Source organism: Pinus tabuliformis, chromosome 3_1 (genome assembly GCF_031772625.1).
Source record: "Pinus tabuliformis cultivar Carrire ecotype Pingquan chromosome 3_1, CPIR1, whole genome shotgun sequence".
In the NCBI taxonomy this organism is placed as follows: Eukaryota; Viridiplantae; Streptophyta; class Pinopsida; order Pinales; family Pinaceae; genus Pinus; species Pinus tabuliformis.
This window is the reverse complement of record NC_142301.1, coordinates 929,430,777-929,436,275: the sequence shown is the minus strand read 5'-3', so window position 1 is coordinate 929,436,275 and position 5,499 is coordinate 929,430,777. Positions and strand designations below refer to the sequence as shown.

The window sequence follows — 5,499 nt, the reverse complement described above, 5'->3', positions numbered from 1 at the left end:
ATGTGTACAAGATTAGCGTGAGTTGCATACCTACCTTGCACATTGGGCTATAATAGAAGGATAAACAACAAAAAGAAAAATGCTATGTACAAGATATTCACAACCACTTTTCATTTTTTGAGTGATCAACACTCGGAATATAAGTTTTGAGTGATCAACACTTAGCTAAGGCGGCGATTTATTCAGTTGAGTAGATCTACCACACCTACCACTAGTACATTATCTCATCATGTAGATCTACCACATCTACCACTGGTACATTATCTCATCATGGATTTCAGTAATGGTGATCTAATATCATCTAGAATGCATGTCAATGCATTGTGTGAGGACATCTCATAAAAGAAAACAAACAGAAAGCCATTCACAAACAACACACAAAAGCCGCTCACTCACCTAACACAGCGAAGGTTCACATAAGTCGTCATTCCTTAAAAGCACATAAACTCCCATTCAAATAAAGAAACCAACTGTTCATTCACGGTAAAAATTACCTTCCCAGGGTATGAGTAACTTCTCATCTCTTAACACCAACAACACCATAAAATAAGAAATACAACTTAACACTAACAACACCATAAAATAGGAAATACAACTTAACACCAATAACACCATATTTTGTCTCTTGTTATTCACCATACTTTTTAGAGTATGTGGAGACCCATGGAGTTATAGGTAGCAATGAAATGTGTTGTCAGCAACAAATCATTTTGTATAAACTCGAACAATTTCGCACACCATATTTTGTCTCTTGATATTCACCATACTTTTTAGAGTATGTGGAGACCCATGGAGTTATAGGTAGCAATGAAATGTGTTGTCAGCAACAAATCATTTTGTATAAACTCGAACAATTTCGCACACCATGTTTGAGTGAGGACACTAAGATCAATAATTTTTTCCCGGTTGGTGATAAGAAATTGTTCATCTCCATCAATCATCTTTGAAAGCCTGTCTACCGTTGCCTCTAGTTGATGTTGATAATGTTCAAACAGGTTCTGTTTCAATGCTTTTTCCGTTTCTGTCAGTGTTTCCCTCAGTATGTCATCTCCAAAGGTGTGAAATGCAAAAGGATAAGAATAAGACAGGGCACGTCTTGATCTCAAAAGCCTTTGCAGTGCATCTATTAGCCAACCATAGTCACTGACACTTGACCTGAAAAGCCTTTGCAGTGCATCTATTAGCCAACCATAGTCACTGACACCGGATTCGGATTCTTTACTTTCTAAATGCATAATTTTTTTCCATAATATTTGCCACTGCTTTGCATCAAGCTTCAATGAATCCTGATGTACTTTCCATCTGGAGTAATAATGTGTGTATCTTTTCAAATCACGTTCTGCTTTCCCAAGATCCATCTCCGGATCTTGTTTATAGCTACCACAACTATGCGCATCATATGCATTGTCAATACCACAACCACACAACCAACAGATGTGTTGGCCACATACGCAGCTCACCAAGTTGCAGCCACCATCTTTATGCACGTTCTTCCCACAGTTGGGGCACGACTTGGTATTAGTTAAAATCCAATTTGATGTCTCAGACTCGTCCTGACATTTCTTGTCCCACAGCTTCCAAATCAAACAGGAGCAAGGAGAGTGTGGTTGAGCCAAACAATTAAAGCAAAATTGATGTCCACAAGTACACTGAATCTCAGAGTAAAAATCTCCTTCAACTCGAACTGCATTTCCGCAATGGGGTACACTAGCGCACCACTTCACTTTGTGATTATCGTCAATATACGACTGAAATAGGCAGCGATCGAAGCGTTGGGCTGCTCCAGGATCTTTTGCAGTGACTAGCTTTCTTATAATGTCTTCATCACAGATGATATTACAATCGGGAGCCATGCACTTAATCCGCTTGCTCTGTCCCTCGCTTATCTGAGTAAGAAAGTGCTGCGTCCAACAGACATTGCAAAAAGTGTGACCACAATCCATCATTGTGGCCGTGTCCCCCTCCTTCAAATCTTTCTCTGCACACTTATAACAGATGGTAACTAGAGATTTTGTTGATGCCGGTGTAAGCGCAACGCCCGCTTGTGAAAACAACCACTCAATTCCTCTGTGGGCAATTGCATCTTGTAATCTCGCAAAATCCCAGCGATAATGGATTAAGAGTGTGCGAGCATGTTGCTCCTTCACAGCAAGGATATCCATCACCTTACGTAAATCCTCTCTCTGTGCTCGCAATAAAGATTCTTCTGTCATCAGTTGGATGATCTGTACTGCAGGGACATGGATGGAGGGAAGAAAAGCTTCCTGGTAGTGCTGATCAGATCCTTCATTTTCTTTATCGGTGCTCATGAAATTCTCCTCATCGGAGCTTATCAAATGCTCCTCGCTGCTGATCATCCACTCCGCCATGGTAAATCCTTCTTAATATGTGTCAGATTATGCGTTTGATATGTATCAGATTACGCGCTTGCTATCTGCCGAAAAAAAAAAGATAGACGTTAATCCGCCAAGTTGGCTACAAAAATATGGAAAATTATGCGATGAGACCCAAATGTACTATACTCCCTAATCTCTATTAACAATACAAATATGTGACTGAATGTGATTGTTATAAACAACAGTGACGGAATACAAATACAAATATGTGACTGAATGTGATTGTTATAAACATGAATGTGATTGTTATAAACATTAGTGAGTTAACCTTCGATTCATGCAAATACAAATATGTGATTGTTATAAACATTAATGATTGAATTAACCTTCGATTCATGCAAATACAAATATGTGATTGTTATAAACATTAATGATTGAATTAACCTTCGATTCATGCAATGTAAACTATAATTCGTGGCTGGAGATGAGTCTGGAATGCACAGGGATGGAGGCAAGGGCATTAGCCTCGGGTAGAGAAAGAAGATTAGATTCGAGGAAATTGAAATAGTGCCGGGTGACTTGAGCCTCTGGACAAATCAACCAGAAACCACCTAACCATAAAACATGTTGCAAATTGGAATAGAAACTACTTGAGTCTCTGCAGAAATGATCAACACATAAAACATGTTGCAGGGTTTTTTTAGTTTGCTAATTCCTATAATCAAATTTCAATGAAACCCTGTAGCCATAGGAAAAACTATTTGCTGAAGTTCATGTTCGATTTGAGATCCGAACTTGTTTGAAATGTTTTCGAATTCTAAAAGGTAATGCGACTCTGTATTTTTTATTTTTTAACCATGCAGTTTAAAGTTTACAGCACAAAGGTTGTATGTAGTCAAGCTGCTTTCATCCGATTTGAAGCAATTTTGCTTGTTTTTGTTATTTTATGAAATCTTTTTGTGGTGAATTAAAACAAGTTGGATAAGAGAATAATGATAAATTTTCATTAAATTTGGATGCGGCAAAATAACAAATGGTTTAATAAATGAGATATTTGGTTAAACACATATCCCACAAACAACAAAGAGATAAAATTTTTTGTTATGTATGTTTCACAAGGGTACTTGGGATAAGGAGGTAGGGAGAAAGAAAAAATACTAAATTGATCCCACTTATAATCATCAACAAAAGAAGGTACATAGTGGGCAATATTTATTGGAGAGCTAAAATTCTTATTGCTCAGTTAAGGACTAATTCTCATCAACTCCCTTTTTTGAAACATGAAGGACTAATTCTCATCAACTCCTTGTGAAACAAAAGAAGTGTAGGAATAAAGAGTATTTACCTTTTGCTCTTACTAAAAGTGGAAATGGGAAAAAATTCCATTTTAGAATGTTAGGCATTCAAAGGCAGTAGGGAGAGTTATGGAGATATTCTAGTAGATAGCTGTTGGGATAATTTATCCAGCAAGGGGTTTGTTGAGAAACATGAAGAGTTTATAAGAAAAAGGCTAAATATAAGAATCAGATGATGAAACAATCTATCACATAAACTATATTTAGCCTATTCTCGTAGCTAGCTATTGGGATAATTTATCCAGCAAGGGGTTTGTTGAGAAACTTGAAGAGTTTACAGGAAAAAGGTTGAATACAAGAATCAGATGATGAAACAATCTATCCCATAAACTATCTTTAGCCTATTCTCGTAGCTAGCTGTTGGGATAATTTATCCAGCAAGGGGTTTGTTGAGAAACTTGAAGAGTTTATAGGAAAAAGGCTGAATACAAGAATAAGATGATGAAACAATCTATCCCATAAACTATCTTTAGCCTATTCTCGTAGCTATTTGTTGGGATAATTTATCCAGCAAGGGGTTTGTTGAGAAACTTGAAGAGTTTATAGGAAAAAGGCTGAATACAAGAATCAGATGATGAAACAATCTATCCCATAAACTATCTTTAGCGTATTCTCGTAGCAAGCTGTTGGGATAATTTATCCAGCAATGGGTTTGTTGAGAAACTTGAAGAGTTTACAGGAAAAAGGCTGAATACAAGAATGAGATGATGAAACAATCTATCCCATAAACTCTCTTTAGCGTATTCTCATAGCTAGCTGTTGGGATAATTTATCCAGCAAGGGGTTTGTTGAGAAACTTGAAGAGTTTATAGGAAAAAGGTGGAATACAAGAATCAGATGATGAAACAATCTATCCCATAAACTATCTTTAGCCTATTCTCATAGCTAACTGTTCAGATAATTTATCCAACAAAAGATTTGCTGAAAAACAAGATTCATGTACTCTATTAATTCCATTAATTCAAAGGTTTCACGCGGCAATGTCCATCCATTTCAAAGAAAAACAAATCTTCCCGATACTGAAGAAAGAATTTAAATAGATCGAGGAATCTTAAAGATCTAGACTAACAGAGACTAAAACAATTGACTCACGCTCAAACAACGATCTCCACTATTGGATATTAACTCATAAGTCACTGAATCACTAAAAGGGGAAAAAAGGGAAAAGAAAGAAAGCCAAGAAAGTGGTGTTGGGATCGGGTCGTGTTTGCTACATCCAACATTCATAAAGATCCCTTGTAATACAACCCTTGAGAAGTAGTCTGAGATTTTTTATTATGAAGCTACAAAATTTAAAATACTTTGTGTGATGTAGGAAAGACGTACCTTTATCAATATTCACAAGCCAACGTAGGAATATTTGTCACAAAGTCGTTCTGTGAATCTTCCCATATATATATATATATATATATCGCACGAAAAAACTTCAAATATCAATTATTCTGGGAAAATTCAATTGAATTTTACCATTTTAAATAGAATTTAATAGAAAAGAAAATTAGGGGAAAAATTATGGGTTTTTAATGGAGCCAAAATGTTTATTTAACATAAAACAGTTAATGGATTAATTTACTATTATCTTAATTTTACTTTAATAATAATTTTTTGTTTTGCTTTTTTTGAAGTTTATTTTTTCAATTTGAATACTAAAGGTTGTCATAAACTTGGAGCAAATCATGTTTAATTTAAGGATCCAAGAAAAAATAATAAAAATAACAATTATTTATTTTTATTTTTATTTTGAGGTGAAAATGTTTATATTACATTACACATCTCTAAAAAATCATACAATGTCGTGAAACCCCAGT

The 5,499-nt window shown here is 35.6% G+C and overlaps 1 pseudogene; it reads right to left on the bottom strand.

Moving 5' to 3' along the window:
• Positions 1-770: 770 nt before the first annotated feature.
• Positions 771-2,369, bottom strand: LOC149190797 (putative E3 ubiquitin-protein ligase ARI1 pseudogene; annotated as a pseudogene).
• Between the last annotated feature and the right edge of the window lie 3,130 nt (positions 2,370-5,499).